Source organism: Passer domesticus, chromosome 1 (assembly GCF_036417665.1).
Source record: "Passer domesticus isolate bPasDom1 chromosome 1, bPasDom1.hap1, whole genome shotgun sequence".
In the NCBI taxonomy this organism is placed as follows: Eukaryota; Metazoa; Chordata; class Aves; order Passeriformes; family Passeridae; genus Passer; species Passer domesticus.
Window position 1 is genome coordinate 8,113,596 of NC_087474.1, and position 22,081 is coordinate 8,135,676.

General features: G+C 42.1%; 2 long non-coding RNA genes across 3 annotated transcripts in view; one reads left to right on the plus strand and one right to left on the minus strand.

Annotated features, from left to right (window-relative positions):
* The first annotated feature begins 12,146 nt into the window (after nt 1-12,146).
* The window catches only part of LOC135278731 (uncharacterized), a 42,212-nt gene continuing 32,277 nt past the window's right edge, over nt 12,147-22,081 (plus strand). The window contains exons 1-2 of one of the 2 annotated variants that reach the window (XR_010346172.1): nt 12,186-12,933; nt 15,581-15,729. This is a non-coding gene — a long non-coding RNA (uncharacterized LOC135278731). Of the gene's footprint in view, nt 12,934-15,580; nt 15,730-22,081 lie in introns of both variants that reach the window. The other variant, XR_010346160.1, reaches the window with a different exon arrangement.
* The window catches only part of LOC135278779 (uncharacterized), a 29,728-nt gene continuing 22,158 nt past the window's right edge, over nt 14,512-22,081 (minus strand). Inside the window, exons 2-3 of the long non-coding RNA XR_010346200.1 lie at nt 19,971-20,112; nt 14,512-14,807 (exon numbers count right to left, since the gene is read on the minus strand). This is a non-coding gene — a long non-coding RNA (uncharacterized LOC135278779). The remainder of the gene's footprint in view (nt 14,808-19,970; nt 20,113-22,081) is intronic.

Here is a 22,081-nt window from a genome sequence, read left to right on the forward strand (position 1 = left end):
TTCTTTGTGAGTAATAAACAGTTTTGCATGGGACTGGCTGGGTAAATGGTAGTGATTTTGTTCCTCGAGTGAGTGCTTTTAGCTATGAATACCTAAGTGTGCAAATGTAAACCGCTGCTTCTGCAAATATATGTGCAGCTCTGAGGTTCACTTTCTGTGAATGTTAATGGACACAGAATTCAATCACATGAATATTCAAAGAAAGTGAACACAAAAGCAGCACAAGGGTGGTTGAAGTGAACAGATGTAAAAACGTAAGCCCAGAATCACAGTTCCCCCCCTCACCAGTGCGAGTGCCTTCAACTTTGAGAGCTTTACGGTATTGATCAGATTCTGAATTTTTCAGGTAAATACAATGCAGTACAAGCCATGACACTCCACAGAGTCTTGTGAGGAACATATCAGTTGTGTCAAGAAGTCTGATTTGGATCTGAAGCCTTCCTAGTCAACTGTCAGCTTAGACCTACATGGGAACGCTGGTGCAGGAAATACTTCTGCTGGGATGACAAGGATATGGTCAAAGAAGAGGATCAATAGCTTTATGAAAGTCCCTTGTAAAACAGCAGTGAGGGAAATGATGTGAAATTCTGTGAAAGGGAAGGGATGAAGGTGAGCAACATTTTTATTATTTTACAAAATAACAATGTATGGTGGGGTTTAAATTGCAAGTGTGTGACTTTAACATCAGTGAACAGGAGGAAGAAACAAAGGAGGAACAGAAATCTATATATACACTTATACATCCACATGAACATATATTCTCAATCTGTCACCTTTAGACGTGCCCACTTAGCTGCAGCTGTGGGTGGGAACCTCTGAAAGAGTCACTGAAGCAGGAGTGGGCATACAAATAGAGTAAAACTCCAGGTGGCTGAAGTGCTGCATTTTGTTATTCAGGAACTTTCCTGATGCATTTTAATTTCACCCATAAAGAAATCACACAGACACAATCTAAAGGGAAAGAACATTGGGGGCTACGAATGAAACCAGTTAAAATAAAGAGAGGCAATTCAGACCTTTGGAAAAGTGAGTGGCATTTTCCCAAGCACATCATGAACACACAGTCAGTGGGAGCTCACCACACATCAGCAATGTGAGTAAATGACAACTCCTCTGGGGAAACTGAGGCATATAGGAGACTGACTGGAACTCTGATTCTGCAAAGCACTTAAATATATCCTTCAAACACGGGCCATCCTCACTGATGTCAAATGTTGTTTTCCTGAACTCAAATCCGTTCTCCTTAAAGAGGGATGATGTGATGGCTGTACTCAGAATCATTCTATTGTTAGAAGTATGCATCAATTTAGTTTGGTGAGAAAACAGCTACACATATGGCTGAAGGCCAGGAGAGGGTCAGAGATGGGCTTGAGACAGAAATATTGTTGAGAACATCAGGCACAACCATCACTGGGGATTGATGGCAGTAGGAAGTGAAGAAGAGCAAGAACTGAGACTGGAGGTGACAGATGAACTACAAAAGTATGCAGGAAGGCTCAGGAAGATGCACTGTTGAATCTGTGCTGCTGTTTCAATGGAAATGCAATGTAGTGTGCTTACTTACCATGCAGAGTACACAGGAACCAGCCTGGAGCTTCCTAGACAGCCTTGTGCTGCATCAGCAGAAGTGAGGGGTACTGTGGAAAGGCTCATCTCTCCTCATTCACTTTGGAAGATGGGCAAGACTTGGCAGGGCAGAAATCAGCACATTTCTTTTCAGTGTTTTTCCTTTTAATCCTCTTAAAAACTAAGACAAACCTGTGAAGTGATTTGTGCAAGCTCTATGCTCAGAATCTTCATTTCTTTGTGAAACCTTAATTTCTGCCACAAAGCATACAGAGGAATACAGATTATTTATTTAGCTAATTGGAAGGGTTTGGGTTATGTAGTCATCTAGTAGTTCTTGAAGCCTGTTCTAGCAGCTTAACAGCTGATGACAGACCCTCAATAATCAAATTTAAATTAATTTTCAAGGAAATTAAATACTACTTTTCATTATACTATCCTATTGGCACCATGTCAACTGCTATTTTACTGATACTCCTCCAGAAAAATGAGATCTGATAAAAATTTGCATTTCAGTTTACATTATTTATCAGAATTTTAGTTTAGACTTCATCCATGTCTCATAATGATAACAACTGCAACTCTCTGCACAGTTGCATGAAGACCTACCAAAACTGTAGCACACAGCATCACTTATTCTCTGTGTGGTTCCAACACAGAAAAACTCTCTCTCTACTCCAGGCAGTGTCAGCACCTCCTGCCTCTTCTGGAAATGCCACCAAATGATTCGGAGATGCTATAAACATGACTGAAATCAATTTAATCAGAGGGATTGTGCACATTGATACATGGGGAGAGCCACTGTGGTAACTTATAGAAAATTGTGGGAAAGGCTGGTGCTGCCTGAGTGCTTTTCCTTTATTCTTCAATGAGACTATCTGGTGAAAAAGCAGAATTTGAGAACTCCTCCCCTAAATGGAGTCATTTAGGAAGCAGGCACATAGTCTACACCAGCCACGTGGGGTCCCTCTACATTCAGTGAAGAGGAGAGACACCTTCATCCCTCTTATTGTGGCCTCTCAGAGCTTATGCTGAGGGGCCACTGTGATTTTGGCAATCCTTCCTCAGGAAGACTTAATTTTCTTGGCTGGGATTTGCCAAAAATGCTGCCTTAAAAGAAAAAAAAATCTCTTTGAGTGTATTTTTCACAAAATCCCGTGTTCTTTGAAAATTTTCTGATCCTTCACTTTGAACGGTATCCAAACTGAAATAAAACCTAAACAATATCTAGTTGCTATTTTTCTTTTCCCATATTCCAACACTCTCTACCTTCTCTCCATTTTTCTCTTTTTTTTTTTTCTTTGCTTTTCCAATGGAAGGAAAACAGAACAGAAATCACAGAATGTGAGGATGATTAAGCCTATTTAACTAACCTGTTCAAGGCTTTCTAAACATACAGCCAGGGATCTGCTCGGGACTCTCAGGGCAAGTGTGGCTTCGCCACAGGATATTCTCTGCAGAGCTGTATGGGATTAAGTGAGCAGGGTTACCTCTTCACTTTCTCCTCAGCCATCAGCCTGCAGCAATCTGCTCTGCACACTCTCAGGCTGCTCAGAGTTGAAGGGACAAGAGAGAATTTACAATAATGGCTCATTTCTGCCAGGTCTGTGCCCTGGTAGCAGATAGTCCCTCTTTCCATCAACCTGGTGGCTCAAAGCAGGCAGGATGCTACAAGTCAAACAGAGCAGCCTGCTTGATTATTCTGCAAATATTTTGCTTTTTCAAATTAGCTTACATACCAAAATATGGGTTTAGCTGATAAAAGCCAACAGCTATATCAGAGTCCATTACAATCTATCAGACAAATACTCAGTAATTTCCAAATTAGTCCATGGACTATAATACATTCAAGTCATCTTCATAATCTCTCTTGTAAAAAAGGCCCACTGCTATAAGAATTACCTAAACATGGATTTACCAGACAGATAGCCTGCAATGTAAATGACTTGTGTTTGCATAGGTAGAATGCATATAAAAATTCATGCTCAAATGAGAGACCGTATTGACTGTCTCTGAGTTGTTATGGTCTATTAGATAAATATTATCTTGGTTCAGGATAGTGGTAGTTTTCTATATGCACAGTTTCCTAATAAGCCATATGGACTCTCAGATAAAATTGTGCCTTCAGATTTCAAAAGTGATATGGCTGAATAGCTGTAATGAGTATGAGGAGGCTCCTGTTAACCAATTAATCAGAATGTGTCACGGAATGCCCCCTTCCTGTTTTGTGTTAGGATGTGTTACAATACCCACCCAGCAAACATGCACTGCTCAGTGGGATTTTGGCAAAAAACACATGCCAGGGGCACGGCAGCCAATCCCTGTACAAGAATGGTGGTTGTATTAGAATCCCTGCACTTCTGTGATTCCAGTAATCTTTTTATTATTTTTCATCCTGTTCACACAAATGCACACAGGCTTACAACCAGTGCTCACCTATATTAACAGAAAGAATCTTAATGGTGTCAAAGACATGGATTTCCGTAACACATTGCTTTTTCTCACTTAATAACAATGTACTAAACACATTTTTCATCATCAGTGGCAAAAACTCAGTGGATTTACATTTCATCTACATGGAATGTGAGCTCCAGGGTTCCCTGCATAACCTGTAAAGTGCTCACATGAACTAAACAAGCCTGGGACACAAACCAAGAGAAAAACCATTTGCTGAAGCCAAGTCTGAGCTTTGTAGGTGACACCTCAAGCAACCTCTTCCTCCTTAATAAACATGAGGATTTGTCCAGTGCATTTGTACACCACACTGATGTGGGAAATTATGTGGTGAATTCTAGTTTATTTCAAGTGCCTGTGTTTCTTAGAGTTGACTGTTCTTCTACTTCTGGCTACACCTTGCAAAAGAGGTCTCTTGCTCCCACAAAAAACCTGTGATTTCAAGAGGACAAAAAAGGACATTATTTCTGGATAAATCAGATTTTGTTCAGCTTTTCCTCATCATTGTGGAGTAAATTTTCTCCTGAAAAGCAAAACAAAGACGTGCCTACGCAGCATGGTTCAGCATTATGCAAGATAACCCAGGCAACCTTAGGGTACCACAGGCCTTATAAATGACATCTGGTGTGCCTTCCCATAACTGTCCCCCAGACTGGGCAGCACACCAGTGCATAAGTACCTGGTAAAAGGTTTTTAAAAATATGTAAAATGGTCTCTCAGCAGAAAATGTGCTACATGGCTGCTGTGCTGGATGGTCCCAGAGGGCTGCAAAGGATGAGTGGCACTTTGGGAAAGGGATGGTCCAGATATAGGCAAGGCCATGAGTGCCATGACATTATTCCTCACAAACTTTTGGTTTAGACCCTTATTTTACCTGCAGACCTCAGAAGCTAAGCCAGCAGACAGCATATTATAAAAGTAATTTTAACAGGTAAGAAATGTAACTTCATTTGGTCCTCTGTTCCACAACTTCCTTGTTATCTTAATATTACTTAAAAGTAGCTCTGCTTTGAATGACTAAATTTGTTCTCTGAAGCACGCTGCTGCAATGTAAACATCATACAACTTTGATTTCCTCTGAATAGAGAACACATGCTGTTCCTACAAAGAACATACAAGATTGCTTTTAGAAATCAAATGTTAATTATGACTGGGGACTGGATGACACAATAAGCTTTTGCCCATTCATTGTGGCCAAAGATAATTTCCAAGCCTCTACAAAAATTGCATTTTGCAGGTCTGTTTGGACTCTTGTATTTTATTAGGAGAGAAGTACTTCCAGCCCCTAGTCCTGGCAGAGGAAGCTGTGGCTGCAGGCACTGTCCAATGCTCTTACCTACCTTTGCAAAGAGGACATCAGCATCTTGTCTGTGCTCATGTTCACAGCCATCCTCCCATGAAGGAGTGTGAAGATTTTCAGCTTTAAACATCTCTGCTGTGCTGTAAATGTACTGTTGAAGCGTTTATAGGCCAAGTTACACAGTGATGTCTTTCTTTCTGTGTACATTAGTCTGTATGTCAAACATCTAATGTGAAAATAACACTATTGTAAGCCTGAAGCATTAAGAAGCGTCAAAAGAAAACCAATGGCAATCAAAGTTGCTTTATCTACCCAAAAATCTGACCACAGGCAAATGAAGATGTGGCCTGGATTTCCACTAAAACATGTAACTTACCAAACCAAAGTTCCACACTTGGTAGAAGTTTTGGATTCCCTCTGCTTTTCTAGGCTTCAATAGTTTATGCAGCTTATTTTAACAATAAAAGAAATAAAGTGTGAAAGAGCTGAGCTTTGACAGTATTTCAAAATTTTGCTTCTGCACCCTGTATTTCAGTGCACCTTTGGCACTGCCAGACTCTGAAGCCAGCAGAGCACTCTGTGGCCAGCCCTTCTGAAGGCAGCCCTCCCTTCCATCCTCTAAGGAACGCAGCTCTCAGGAGATTTCCAGCACAGCCCAGGCTCTGTTCAAAAGGCTCAGATAGGCTTGAATAAACATCTGACCTTCTCGAGGAAGAAAATGTAAACTTCCCTCCCCTCCCTCCCAAGCTGGGATTCTTTTGACGTTCTTTTCTACTATTTGTCTTTATTTATCAAGCAAAGAAAATATGTTTGACTCTATAAGAACAGAAGATTTTCAAACTTGAAGAAGTTTTCAGCTATAATGGAAACAAGTGAAGAGTTGAAAATTGTCAACAAATATAAAGTTTGTGGGAAGGAAGTTTTTAAGTTTTTTTTATACTGGGAAGAGTAAAAAAGAGTAAACAAACCCCAGGTACACAGCACATGATGACCCCCATGCCCAGCTCTGGGTGACAACTGTGCTTGTAATTATATTGCAGGTTTTGGGGGAAAAGTGCAGAACTGTGTGGCTTCATCAGCCAGGATTTCATGTTTTTATTTTATCAGAGCACTGTTATTTTCAGTGAATTTTAATGTGTGCCATCAACCCCCAAAAGTAACTTAAGCAGATGTCGGTTTTCTTTTTTATTAAATGCATACCTTTTTTCTTGTTTTTCACTGAACACTTCATGTCCTCCTGCAAATTGTTCTAGGTTCAGCCTCCAAGAGAGTAGTGAGGGAAAATCAGGCCATTTAAAAATAAAATAGATTACTTCTGCACAGCTTTCTTTAATCAAAACCATTATAACTGAAGGCTCAGAGCCTTGATTACACCTCTTCAGAGGGCACCCCTTGATTTTTGCATGACATCCCTGATTATTTTATTTACTTATTTATTTATTTATCAGCTTTTACTTTCGGCATTGATTTCTAGGTCATCGAGTTGAGGCTTTTTCTTGCTTTAAATGGACTGGCTTGTTTCTCACTGGCAGGTTATTTTTCTTACAAGGGCTATGAAGTAAACATGCCTCTTTTTCAGAAGACGATAGAAATTCCCGTGATCACATATTCCTGGAGTTCTTTCTCTTTTGCCTTCCCCTAGCCCCTGTGGTGAGCAAGATTGGACCAAGAGTCATTCCTCCCGACCTCTCCCGAGCCCCTGCAGAGCTAAGGGCTAAAAGGTCATTTTCTCAGGTTCCCTCTGGAGGGAGAATCCAAAGGTCATTCCCTCCCTCCCCAACTTACCCCAAGTGCATCTGAGAGACATTTAAAACTCCTTTGAAGAGGGAGGGGAGAGACCGAGTCCATGTGCTTTACCTACTGCCCCTCAACAGCCAGGAGATGTGAACCAGGGCTGTGCATGAAATGTTTATGATAGAATCCCAAAACTTTTTAGGCTGGAAAAGATTTTTACACCATCAAGTCCAACCATTTGCCCATTGCCAAGTCCACCACTAAACCATGTCCTTAAATGCCATACCTACATGTCTTATAAACACCTACAGGGGTGATGACTCCACCACATCCCTGGGCAGCCTGTGCCAATGCTTGATAACCCTTCCATTGAAGAATTTTTTTTTTTTTTAATATTCAGTCTAAACCTCTCCCAGCACAACTTGAGGCCATTTCCTCTTGTCCTACCACTTTTTGCTTGGGAGGAGAGACTAACCCCCATCTGGCTACAACCTCTCATGCTGTAGATATCAATAAGGGTCCCCTCTTCTTCAGGCTGAACACCCCCAGCTGCCCCTCAGAGGACCTTGATGCTCAAATCTACCCAGGACTGGCCTTGGTTTCTGAGTTTGGCACTGTGAACTTCAGCACGGATGGGCAGAGATTGATCACAGAGCTGTGACATGGGCATAACCATTTCTGCTTCCTTTCCCCCAAATCACCCTTTTCCTTTTCACAGCTTCCAGAATCCTTCTTGTCCTCTCATATCTGGCTTTCACTTGGAATTAAGCAGATGCCATCAGGGAATTGTGTTAAACAGCTCTGAACATCCTGATGTTCCTGGTTCTTGGGAATGGGGCCGCAGGGATCATTTTATGAGTCCCCTTAGAAAACAACCTCCAACAGACTCCCACAGCCTCACCCAGAGCTCCTGCTGCTGCTGCCTGCTGCCCTGTCATCCATGAACCCTGTGGACCAGTTTTGGATTTCCCAAGACAGAAGTAAATAGTTAAGGCTAGCTCCTCTACACTTCCTCCTTATCCCTTTCAAGGGAAAAGTCTCTTCACTGCTTGCTCTTTGAACGATGAAGCAAAAGCGAGCGATTTCTCATCGTTAAATTCTTTGAGCTGCCCGAGGAAGGAAGGAAGGAAGAGAAGAGCAACACTTATTTCACAAGGTCCCCTGCAGAAGGGGGGCACCAAGGGTCACTTCCTCTCAATCTGTCCCCTCCGAAGGAGAGCAGTCAGGCTGTGTCAATGCCATGGTCCCTTTGTGGCGGGTAGGCAGCCGGAGGTCATCCTGTGCCCCAGCGCCGCTCTCGCTGGGACGCACACACGCTGCTGAGCCCCGGCTTTCTCTCGCTCACGGGGGGCAGGGCAGATTAGTTCTTTTTTCCTCTCTCTGCTTTGTCTGGAGGGAACTCACAAGTCACTACCTGGGCCCCTTTCGGAAAGAGACAATAGCAAAAGGGGAGTCCCTAGGGTTTTTTTTTTTTTCTGGGGATTTTCCAGGCTGCTGGGACACAGTAGGATTAGCTGAGCAAAGCTTTAAAATCCAAATAAAAGTGAAGTGCTGAAGTACAGGTTTCAAGTCACTTGGAGGCTCTGGTGACACTCTCAGTGCAGTTGCAAATCCAGAGCAAATCCACTGACCTCTCCCTACACATCAGCCTGAAATTTGGGGAAAACACTGAGCTTCCATGAAGTACTTTAAGAAAGCATGGATCATGTGAAATACATCGGAAAATTCAGATTCTGTGTTGTCAGAGAGCATACAATAAATAAAATCACCTATCCTACTTGTTGTTTTGGGTTTGAATTGTTGTAGGTGGCTTCTTTGGAGCCTGATTCCAATCTTTTGAAACTCAGGTGTTCTGGCTGAATTTTATGGGCTTTGGGTCAGGCCATGACTGGGCTTCTGTCCGTACTTTAGTCTCTGGGCAGGTCTTTAAGGAGCTAATGTGGAATTTAGAGTCAAGAGCTATATTTTCATAGGTATCTTCTGTTCTTTGAAGTCTTTGGGTTGAATTTTGTTCAGATAGGGGTTGCAGTTCCCACTGAACTCAATGAGCAAGATTTTGTTGACTCCAAAGTAGACCCCAGGGATTTAAGCATGGTTTAGCTGCTTACTTTGGAACAAGAATTTGGCCCTAAGATGTAACTAGTAAATACTTTTACCTTGTTAAGGTATCTTACAATATCAGCCTTCACTATTTTAAATGACACAAACAGCAAACTGCTCAAAAGAGATGTGCAGGCTCTCTATATACTCCTAAGACAAGAGTAGAGAAAATAATTCTACACTTGTTGAGTAGAGAAACTAATTCAGCAGTTAACATATGCCCAGAACCTCCACATGAACTCATTGGCAAGATTGAAAACTCCTTTTGAAACACTCCAAGACCATGTACAGGAGACTAAATTGTAGTCAAAGCTTTCTTTCCTTTCCTCTTTCCCTTCCTCTTTCCCTTCCTCTTTCCCTTCCTCTTTCCCTTCCTCTTTCCCTTCCCTTCCTTCCTTCCTTCCTTCCTTCCTTCCTTCCTTCCTTCCTTCCTTCCTTCCTTCCTTCCTTCCTGCCTGCCTGCCTGCCTGCCTGCCTTTCTTAAGGCATCCCTGGCCTTCAGACTGCAGTCTGCACATCAGAGTCTGCACTGAAATAATTCAGGACTTTCCCTTCCAGCTCTTGACATTACACAGAGTTTCTAGCAGCACTTAAACGTGGAACAACACAGTTTTTATGGCCGAGGTGCAATGTATCCCTGTGATGCTGCGAGGTGTGAGCAGTAAATGGTTACAAAATGCTTCCAGATCCCTGTCTAAGTGTGCAGAGTTGTTACTTTACAGCATCTCTGAAGCTCAGGACTGATGTTGTTCATCAGAAAACCCCCAAGAAATGAAGATTTTAGCCTTTGCACATGAAGTGACAGATTATTCCATACACTGTGTTGCAGTGACACGGGTGGGGGTCCTCTGCCAGCACTGAGCCTTGCTCCCCACACACGGAGTCATTCAAGGATGTGAGGGGGAACAGGGTCCTCTCCTGCACAGACTCACTTGACTCACTCAAGCGTGAGTTCCTATTTCCACCTGTGCCTGTGGATCCGTGTCCTTGCCCTGGAGCATTCCGCACTTCAAATGGAGCATGTGAAGATTCTTTATGAATTGTGATGGTTTCGTTATTGCCACACAGCGCTGTTTGTTAAGAAGCATACAATGAATTTCACTCCTTGCAGTATCCTTTCCTCCCCTCCCTCCACAAATGCAAATACAAATCCACTTAAAAAGCAGAGATCTTTTGACTTCTAACAGAAACTTTCATCCACATAAGAGGATAAGAAATTCATTAGCTTAAGTTGTGTGATTGTAACAGCTCATTAGAGAGCACAGTGCCTTTCACAGCGAGCATGCCTCCAGTCCTACGTGGAACTTGTCAAAGTTAAGGATAAAGGTATGGGACAACTTCACCATCTTGGAAGGCAATTTCTGATTTTTAACTATGCAGACCACAAGGTTCATTAAATTATTTTAATGAACAGTCACAGGCCTGATGTTCAAATCTTCATTTGTGTCTAATTACAAGCAAAATATGAAATTGGTAAATTGATCGTTCTTGACATGAGAAAAAAATTATGGTCATTAATTATGTTTTCAGACTATTTGTTGTTGGGGTTTTCTTAAGTTAAAATAAATATTTTGACCTCAGGTTTTTCTGCTGCAAAATGCTGCTGTGAAAATCCTAACACAGCCTCTCTTCAAACAAGGGGGAAGCTGCCACTACTGAACAGATAACATAGTAATTAGTCATACTAATTTGTTGAAAGAAAGATAAAGAAGAGTTCTCAGCCATTTATCAGATCAAAAAAGTTAGTGATACAGTCTTTTTTCATCTCTGGAATCTCAAAAGGCATGGCCTTGAAAAGGCAAGTAGTTTGCAACATTTTATAAAATATATGAGGGGAGATTGGAATGTATTTTTCAATCTTCCCCTGGCAGCCTTCATGGCTTTATTCAATTTATGCATCATCTCTTGAAGTTCAATACGGGGCACTGGGTCCCAAAATGTACTTTGAAGCATCCATAGCAAATCTTCTGATCTCTGCTCGCACTATCTGAGCAACATATGCATTAGAGTGGAATTTGAGATCAGCTTTTAGGTGGAGGGGTGAAGCGCTTACTTAGATAACCCACAGTATCTCAGCTTCAAGTGCAATGCTCAGGTTTGGATAAATGATTGCTTTTCATTTTCCCTGAAGATAAAAGATACAGTTTTATACCGGGATTTACGAACCTCTCTACCCACGTGGACATCAAGTGTTTCTTTTAAAATGTATGTTAAATACAAATATTCAAAGGAAACTACTTCCTTATGCCATTCTGAGAAAAATGATACTTTACAGAACGTGATGGTTGCAGTAAGGTACCATTGTGTGCCTTCAGTGATCAACGAGCTTTTCTGCCTTCGCTGCTCTTATTCAATCTAAACAAAGCTCAATCCCTTTCCAACCCCTCAAAGAAGAGAAATTACACATTTTTTGCGCGTGTAGCACTACTACAACAAGAGTTCACAGAACTCCACAAAGGAATTGCGTGTGGTGAGGCTCAGTGCTTTCAGCACGTTTTGTTTCCAGGTACAACTTCTACTACGGCAAATTTTTGGGTTGTTTCCGCCACTGTTCTGTCGCTTGCATTCTTGCTTTGTTCTCCCGCATGTCACCCGAGAGCAATCACTGTGTCGTGTGATAAGACAAGCCCTGGGCTTGGAAGGGCAACCGCGATGATTATTGCTGGAGGGTGCAGTGGAGGGAGAAATAATCTGATTTTTAAGCTGATTCTCTAAAAGCGATGCGTCACTCACGGAGCAGTACGGCACGCTCTCGAGGAGCGTTTCTGCTTCGCGGAGACCCAATTAAAACATCCTGAAATTCCTAAAAAAACCCAAACCCAAACAAGCAGATAAATAACCCGCTTCCTAGTGCCCAAGCCCCTCACGTTCCCCTCAGTTTCACAGTCAAGGATTGCACGGACACACTTCCCAAGCCACGCAATTCCCTCACAACCCGCCCTCCCTTTGTGTCGAGCCTCCTGATTGGCCCGGCCGCAGCTGTAAGGCGCGCGCGGATTGGCCGGGCGGCGCGCGCTGTTGCCATGGCTCTGTTGCTAGGGAGGCTCGGCCGTCTCCAGGCCCTGCAGGAAACATGTAATGAATTATGGATGCTTGGTTTGCTCAAAGAGGGCCTGATCTGTAATGCAGATGAGCTGCCAGGCCTCCCCCCACCTCATCCCCCACCCCCCTTTTCTTCTAGGTTCTTAAAAAAAAATAGATTAAAAAAAAAAAAAAAACCCAAAACGGGTGGGGTGTGTGTGTGTGTAGAAATCAGTTTTAAATCAGAATCTGCCGTTTGCGCGTCCCCCGCCGCAGCACTGGCTCCCGAAGCCGATGGCAATTCTCATGCAAAGGCAGGGCCAGAGGTCACTATCTGTTATTTGTTCAGGAAAAGCTTGTAGGATTTTTCACTGAACTCCATGACCTGCTGGGGTATTATTTTTTCCCCCCTCTTTGGTTCGGAGACAAAATAGGATACAAACACCAGAAGTGGTATTTTCTAACAGTTGGAGAGGAAATTGTCCCCTCGGCGTGTGAGGAGCGCAGCAGCCAGGCTGGCTTTTCTGGCCTCCTGAAAGATACCTCTGCCCAGACGCGACCCAAGACCTTCCATCGCTGTGGTTGAGTGGCTCAGGCCTCTGGAAACGGTGCCAGAATCCCTTGGCTGTGGAGATGTTCCCTGTGAGTGCCACAGCTGTAACACGCCCGCTTCGCTTCCAGCAAAACTGGACCTTGTTCCCCACAAATTGCTCCCCAGCTGGAACAAAGCCTCTGTTGCTTCATACCTGAATACACAGGTTGCTACAAGGCATTTATTTCCCCTAATCTTCTTCGAATAAGAAGTAAGGTGGATGTTATGCTACAGAAATGATAATATTTTCCTATACCTAATGGATACTGTTGTCAGAAGAGACACCTCTCCTGCGCTCATGCGGAGTTTAGTCTTGGTTGTTTTTTTTTTTTTTTCAAACTGTTTCAGTTTTAGTGAAAAATTGTTTCAATCCTTTCTGTGTCGAGCGTCCATGGACAAATGTGACTTGAAAAATCCTTAATTCTAGCAAAAATAATGAACCTGATCCTTGTTTTGAACCAGATGGTGTAATTTGGGCCAGACTCAGCAGAAAGTGGGCACCCTTAGCTGTCCAAATATTGACCTCAGCAGAGGTCTCTTTGTACCTTGAAGGTTCATCACTGATGTGAGAGATGAGATACCCCTGCTCCTCCTCAGAGCCCTGCTTTTCAGAGAATTCCACACTAAACAGTTTACTCAGCAAGTAAACTTCTCCTCTGGGAGAAGTAAATACTCAAGTAAGAGCTCTGAGATGAAGACAAAATATATGAGACCCTCCTGTGATTCAGAGCAGAATGATGCCTTGTTTCTAGGATTGCTAAACAAAATGATCTGTTATATAAAAACCAACGAGACCAACTTAAAAACCAACTTAATAAGAAAGTCTGTGGAACACTGCATACAGGAGAAGAAAACACTTACGGTGAGCTCTGGCAATCAGGCAGTCCCTAAGAGCTTCAGCTATAATGGCCTTTATGTTTTATTATTTTCTATTATTAAAGTGTTTTCTATTGAAGAAAATTATGAAGGCAAAACTTCATTGTCTATCCCACCCATTTTTCAAAGAGCTTTCATCAAATTCCATTAAAAAAAAAATCCAGGCTATAGAATTGGAGAGACAATGTGCTTAAAATTGAGACATGTCTGAGATATCTTTAACTGAAAACAAGGTACTAAAATTTGTATATATGGAGGTATTACTTTTGTTGATTTTTTGACGATTTTTTTTTTTTTGTGGCATTGGTTCCTTGCAACATGCACTAAAACAAAAGATAACAGTTTGCACTTGCAGGAAATATAGGTCATGGTTTTGGGAACCAAATAATTGTGGGTAACACTTTTCATTTATTGATCTTCATTTTTGTGTACAATACTTTAAGGCATTGGAAGATGATTATTCCCACACCCATACAAATATATGCTGCACGTACCATGAGATTTGGGACAGCTTAAATAGTCAGCAGAGAGGCAGCAAACGACTTCTTAAGCACATAGGCAATTTAAACAAATCCATATTTCCAGTGCTTTAAATGGCCTTAGCATCTCTCCCATGCTTTCTATTGAAGAATCACAAGAAATTCAACCAGCAGCAGCCAAGCTCTTTCTGTAAGTCTGCTGTCAGGTTGTGGAAGGCTCTTGTAATGATGTCTGCAGCACAGCTTTTGCCTTCCTGCATCGGTCCAAACTTCACCAAAACAGTGCTTGAACCTTCAGGGCAGAGACACCTCAACTCCAGCAAACCTTGCATCTTCCCCAGGACATTTTGCAGGCAGCTCCTCAGGAGGAACCTTGCTGAGTTCTCTGATTAAGATTTTATAATTCCTTTTGCTGTGTGTGTGTGCTGAGGGGCGAAGGAGGGGCTGGAGGCCTTTGGGGTATGGACCTGACAACCTGACTCAAATGAATACAATACAATAGTTCAAGTGTGAGAAGGTCTGGAGTCACCAACAGGGAGAAAAACGATGCAGGAAGCTTTCACAAAAGAAGCAGCTCTTAAAGAAAGAGCTGAATGAGGAAATGGAACATTTTGGTGCATGATGAGCGGGAGGTTGGTGTGTGGCCAGGGTGGAGCAGGAGGGAATCTTCAGAAAGCAGGAGCAGCTAGGAGAAACAAAGGAAAAATATGAAACTAATTTTTTTTCTTAATTTCCATGGCATCTGATTGAAAAAAAAAAATCAAATCTATTTTGAAAAAAACATCTATTTCATTGGAAAATAACAAAGTTATATTTTCCCCCATATTTTAAATGTTATTGCTGTTATTGTTTCAGTGGAAGTTCCTTTCTTTTAGAAACAAAGAGTTCTTTCAATTTGCTTTAAAAAATGCAAACTTTCTAATGCTCCTTTTCTATTAGGACTGTCTAAACAAAAAAAGCTTTGCATTTTTATCAATAATAGCTTTAAAATAGTGCTTTAGTACAAACATATTCTTCACAAAGATCCTTCTGTAATTTAAAGCATTTTTTTCCTGAAGTAATTTCAACCAGTTTATGCTATCAGTAATCTTCATAGAGTTTACATTAATCCACAAACATTGTATAGTGTGATGAAGTTGATGAGAATCAACAAAGGATAAAGTAGAGTATTGCAGCCCAGATAAAGAAACCCTCTGTTTAATGCCAGCTGCTCAGGAAATGTCAAAAGTAAAGTGAGTTTCAGGTCAAGGGCACTGGGAACAGTCTGTTAGCAAACCCTAAGACAGGCAGCTCTTGTTATTAGTATGAACAAGGATATGGTGAGTCCTTTTTAATCTACCCCTGGGCCTCCTTCTGGCTTCCCAGACATGAATTTGTCCCATTTGGGCTCACCTCTGTGGGATTGCTGGGAGTTTTGCAAAACATACCCTCTTTTCTCTCTCTAATGTTCCCCATCAGGTTTGCTAAAGGCCAGGATTTCAGTGAAAATCCTGCTCCTAGGAGATCTGTGGGCTCACTGCCAGACCTTCAAAGTGAACAAAATTGTGGGCAACTGCTCTTTTTGTTCACTTGTCTTGACAGCAAGGATTTTCTTCACCTGTGTACCTGTGAGTGTACCTTGTTTATCACCACTTAAGGGAGTTTTACCTCTTGATACAATACTAAGTTGACAGGTGGAACGTCTGAGGAAATGGGACCAAAGTGTGGGCAGGGTAATAACTGGATGAACCTCTCTATTGGTAGCCCTTTCATGAAGAATGGGGCACTCTTTCATGTGACAAGGAAGCAGAGGAGTTGGTTTGGGAGGATGAACATGGTCTATGCTGATACTGCTTGACAAAATTTCCCCAGCAAGGTACTGCAAAATAAGAACACTGTTGACAACCACTCTGAAATGAAAAGCAAAGCAGCTTGGCTCTGTGAAATCAGAGCCATAAGAGGCACTTTGCTGTAGATGTCCCATGGATGCACACCAAAAATACAAGAAATTTTGCAATGATTGTTCAGAATTGTGCAGATTAACAGTACTGCATGACTCTTTTCTTGCTGGTGTTCTTTAATCTCTTTAAATTTTCAAGGATCCTTTAAAATGCATGTTTAGTTCTTGAATGCTGTGTTTTGGACCAGAGGAAAAATCCTAATGCAAAACTGCAATGCATTTTGTAACATGCAAACTGTAAACATTCTGTGGGATATGACTTGTGCATCTTTATGATACAGCACTAGGTGAAAAACTTCTTCAGTACAAAGCGTATAAGCTCAGCCAGAGCATTAGTCAATCTGATGAGGCCTACTCATTTAGAAATTGTCATGATATGCAAATATGTTCTAACATTTTATTGTTTGAATAGTGGATATTGGGAGATATAGATTGGGAAGAAACAGATGAGTGACTCAGAGGCTGCTGGTGCCATAATACTTTACGGTTATTAGAGCCAGACAGTCTTTCAGATTTGGTTCTGTTTGCAGAGCAATTGTCCTGTGAGAAAGAACAGCCAATATGATGCAATCTCCTATGGATCCAAACCTTTCTCTCCACAGTGACAGCATTTATTTCATCATATGTTAGATATTTAGAGAGGAGAAATTTACAGTAGATCTAGTGAGCCCAGGCATTAGAGATAAACATTATTTGGCACATCATCTGCTTGATCTATTTAATTCTGTCTTCCTTAGATTGAGACAAGCCCATGTCCTGGAAGTAGGTGTGTTGGGATCACAAGGCCGAAATGAGTATTTTGTCAGTGTGTTGTGGTGATCCAGGCTGTTCAGAAAACTCACTTTATATCTGCTTCAAAAGATTTCTGTACAGAGCAGCCCGGGGATCAGGCCCAGCCCGTAAGTGTTTATGAAATGCAGGCCTTGCTTGACCAAACTCATCTCCTCCTATGTCAAGGTGACCTAAGTGGGTGCGGGAAAGGCTGTAGATGTTTACCTGGACTGTAGGAAAGCCTTTTACACCTTTTTCCATAGCATTCTCTTCCAGAAACTGATTACTTATGGCTTGACCAGGTGCTCTGTTTACTGGATAAAAACTGGCTGGATGACCAGGTCCAGAGAGTGATGAGGAATGGAATTACATCCAGCTGGTGGTTGGTCACAAGTGTGCTCCCCAGGGCTCAGTACTGGAGTAAATTCTGCTTGATATCTTTATCAGTGATCTGGGTGAGTGGATTGAGTGTGCCCTCAGTCAGTTTGCAGGTGACACCAACTTGGGTGGGAGTGTTGATGTGCTGGAGGGAGGAAGGGTCTGCAGGGGGATCTGGACAGGCTGGACTGATGCACCAAGGCCAGTGGTATGAGGTTCAACAAGGCCAAGTGCTGGGTCCTGCATTTGGGTCACAACAGCACCAGGCAGTGCTACAGGCTGGGGACAGAGTGCCTGGAAAGTGGCCCTGAGGGGAAAGGACCTGGGGGTGCTGGTTGACAGCAGCTGAACATGAGCCAGGGGTGCCCAGGTGGCCAAGAAAGCCAAAGGCATCCTGGCCTGGATCAGAAGTGGTGTGGCCAGCAGGACCAGGGCAGTGATTGTCCCCCGTCCTGGGCCCTGCTGAGGCTGCTCTTCTAATCCTGGAATCTGTTTTGGGCCCCTCACTACAAGACAGACATTGTCCCGAGAAGGGCAACAAAGCTGGTGAAGGGTCAGAAGCACAAATATTATGAGTAGCAGCTGAGGGAACCAAGGTTGTTTAGCCTGGATAAAAGGAAGTTCAGGAGAGACCTTATCACTCTTTACAGCTGCCTGAAGGAAGGGTGCAGCCAGGTGGGGGTCAGTGTCTCCTCCCAAGGAATAAACAACAGACAAGAGGGCACAGCCTCAACTAGCACCAGGGGAGGATTTGACCAGATATTAGGAAAAATGTTTTCTCTTCAAGGGTTGTCAAGCACTGGAACAGGCTGCCCAGGGAAGTGGTGGAATCAACATCCCTAGAGGTATTTAAAATATGTGTAGTTGCAGCACTTAAGGACTGGTTTAGTGGTGGACTTGGCAGTACAGGGTTAAGAGTTGGACTCAGTCTTAAAGGTCTTTTCCAACCTAAAAGATTCTGTGAAACATCTCATCCCTGCTACTCTTTGCTGTCTGCCACACAATCCTCTTTCACACAAAACTTTTCATAAGCCTGGAAAGAGCCTTTTTCTGAATGAGCCAGGAACAGTTACTCCAAAGCAACTGGTTACTGGCCTCCTCACTATTTGAGCAGCAGCTGTTGGTAGGATCATGGCAAGAGGAGCCACAGAATCTGCTTTAACAGCAGCTTGGTAGCTGCTTCAGCTTTCCAAGACAGCTGGCAGCTGAGTTGTGAAGCTGCAGCCAGCCAGCAGTGAGATGTCTAATACATCTCCAGAAATCACCGTGTGTTTGCCATGATTACCACAGTGACATGTCCCACTGTTTTGTCCATGCTCTGTGATCAAATAGAATCAGTCAAGATGTTGCCATTTATCCAAAACTGAAATAAAACAGTGAGATAAGAGGAATAACAGTGCTTTGGATGTGGATCCCACATGCCATAATTCTACTAGATTACAAACAGCTACTCTTATATGTGGCCTGGGAAGAAAAGGTATGATGATGGATTGGTTCCTTCTGGAGAAAGGACTATGGTACCAGAATTGTGGATGTTTCATAAAGAATAAGTGCCTGTGTTGCAGAGATGTTGATATGGTAACAGGTTGTGTGAATGAAAGCAGCATAGATAATTGGAGTGTAATAGTTAAAGCATTACTCAGCTTATTTGCAAGCAAAAGCTCCAATTTACCTTCAGCAGTCCCTGTGTGTTGCAGTGGGCTGCTGCATTGTGCATTTTTTGCAGCATTTTGTGTTTGAGCTTTTCAATCAGGTTTTGAACTCATAGCTACTAGCAAAGGTGGCAGGTTTGAATATCCCTGTGCATATATAGAAATTTTGTTGGCATTGCTACAAAACTCATATTGTGATAAAGGAAAAGAACATCAATCCTTGACTTCTTAAGAGTAATTCCTTCTAAAATAGGAAAGCACCATAAGATCCTCTAAGTTTGATCTCCTGTATAGTATTGTCTATTCAGTTTTAGTTGATACACAAATATTTTCATGGTTTAAATGATGGTTTTAGTTAGATTAAAGAATTTAAGTCTTCAGGGGTAGCAGTTGCATGCCACAGACATAACACAGAAAGAACAAGCTGTAGTGCCAAGTATGTGTGAGGCCTCAGTGATGATGGAGAGCTTATTAAATGGGATATGCCTAATTGATCACAATTAGTAAAAGTAGTGCTTTGTTCCATCTTTTAACTATTTTTTTTCCAATTTGACCTGAGAAATTCTTTCCAACTTTTAATCAATATGGTTCTGTGCATTTAAGCCAGAAATACATACATAGTATCTAGGAACATTTGTCTCTGTCTGGTTAGAAGCCAGATCTTTGGTGCCTTTTTGTCTGTTACAGCAAGTTTGTAATTTTGAAAGTGAACTCCAACCCTCAAACAGTCAAATAAATAAAAAAATCCCAATCTCCAAATGCCCAGTCATCTCCATCTGACCAGCTGAGCATGAGGAGAGGGGGAGGGGATCCTTTGTGCCCAGGCTTGCTCTGATGTGGTATTGAAACCACATCTTCTAGGAAGGTGTGTGGTATTGCCTTGCAACCTGCAGCCAGTAATGAGACTCTCACCTTTACTGGTAATCTTTTAGTGTTTAATTACCCTGTCAGCCAGAAAGTTACATCTTGTTTCAAGGTTGAATTTGTCTAACTTCCAGCCATTCAATCTTGTTCAAGCTTTTGTCAACAAAGATTGAAAGCCCTTTATTAGGTATCTTTCCCACCAGGGAATACCTATATAAACTGATAGACTCATTGTATAACTTACCTGATGTTCTGCCTCTAAAAATCACTTCTCAACTCTTGCTTTCCCCACATCTTCCTGCCAGAGATTTCTTCATACTCTATGCTGGATGGTGAGAAACCAATGCTGTCTTCTAATAAGATATGAGGAAAGATGAAGAAATTATCTAAGAAAGAGTAGAAGGTCAAAAGGAATTGCTTGGAAGAGGCATTTTCTCTTGATTTCAACTAATTTCTGCAATACTGAGAATGTCCTAGACCACACCTGGCATAAACCAGCCAACCTCCAGTGGTGGGGTCAGCTCCTATCTGGGGAGCTGTTGCTCTTTATAACACTTGAGGATGTAGAAAGTGCTTTACAAAGAAACACATGGATTAGGTTCAGGAACACTGGCTAAAGCAGGGATAACCTGTGTGGTGCTCTGCAGAGTCATGGTGAAATCGCAGAAAAGCCCAAACACTTAATTTAGCAAGTCATGTTAAACGCAAAGGAACAGTTACAATCTCACAACCAATTTGCTGACAAGAAGTCGTTTGTCACCCTACCCCTCCAGTTATTAATTTATATAATCAGCATTTATCTTTCACATCATGAAAACATTAAGATAGACCTGCCATTGTAGAACATCACTAGATTAGGACAAAAATGTAATACAGTCCCCATAGCACCGAAATGTGATGATCTGTAATATTAGCTATTTATACTGTAATATTTGCTATTTATAGCTGACCAGGTCTAAGCCTTTAGTGTAAAAGGAGAGAGGAATTCAAAACAAGAAGGTGAATGCAGCTCTTCCCCAAGAGGAGCCATGATTATAATTCAACCTTTGCTGGTGGTGTAGTTTTTGTGTGTACCCTTCGGGTGTAAGTTCTGCAGCAGTGCTTTGTTTCAAACATCTTCATTTTTCCTCTCAGGATGAAGCAAATGTTTTAAATTACAGTTGTAGCATGGAAGAGAGAATTCAACTGAAGCACAAATATGAGTCATGAAAGTGTTTGTGCCTTATTTTCAGGGTAATCACTAAACACCTGCTAAATTACATTTAAAAAAATTACCCAGTATTTCACAGTGGGTTTTATCCTCTTGCTTATTATTTTCTCTCTTAAGCCCCACTCTCAATCCTTGATCTGCGTGGGAAGATTGTCTCATCCATGCAGAGCTCCCAAAACTCAGCAGAGCTCTGCATGTACTGATGCTCTGCTCAGGTGGGGCTGATTACAGGACAAGGACTGAGGTTTGTGCTACAGGGACAGACCTTAGGGCCTTTAGGCAGAGCCTTGGCGCAGCACTGGGTACACCAACACAGCATGAGAGAGAAAATCATTACCCAGAAAAAAACCATAGCCTTTTTCTGAAAGCTAGTGCAGCAGAAATAAAATAAACAAAAGTGACTCATCCACACTGATTCTGTCTAAACTTTACTTTCCCGCATGTTGCTGTTTTCTTCTGTTAGCAACTTTAGCGTTGTAAAAGTGCCTCATGGAGGAGAAGAATGTTGTAGATGGGCACTCTTCTCCCTGAGATGTGTAGTGTATACTCGGTTACTGAGCCTCCTGGGAACATGGTGGAGGGCACATGCTCAGTTGTCTATTTTGCTTTTTATGTTTTCTTTAGTTGTTTTTCAGTCTGGCACTGAGTGGGCAGACAAGACTCTTGAACAATCTGTAATTGCATCGTGTCACAGTTGATGAGGTTACAATGGAGTAAATATCTAGCTGGTTTTAGAGAGGATATTTTTAACAATACTCACTCTACATCTAATAGAGTACATCTGTGTCCTCTGTGGGCACTTTGCCTTAGATAATATAAAAGGAGAGCAATGGGGAGAAGAGCAGCATAATTATATCTGCATAGTCTTCAGCAGAATCATTTTCTGCATGTACACACTTGACATTTCAACTATTTCATACCGGGGCTGCTCCTATTGATGCCAGTGGCATCTCTGCCCTTGAATAGGAATAGGATTGAATTCTGACTATTGAATCTCTTATGACAAGAAAGGTGGAAGTTTCCCAGCATGACCTGATTGCCATAGGGAAAGAGAAAAGTTTTATTAGACCATCATGTCAGTAATTCTTGACCTGGGGTTGTGACTGTGTCTTGACAACTTTCCCTTCTTTTGGATCACAAGGAGA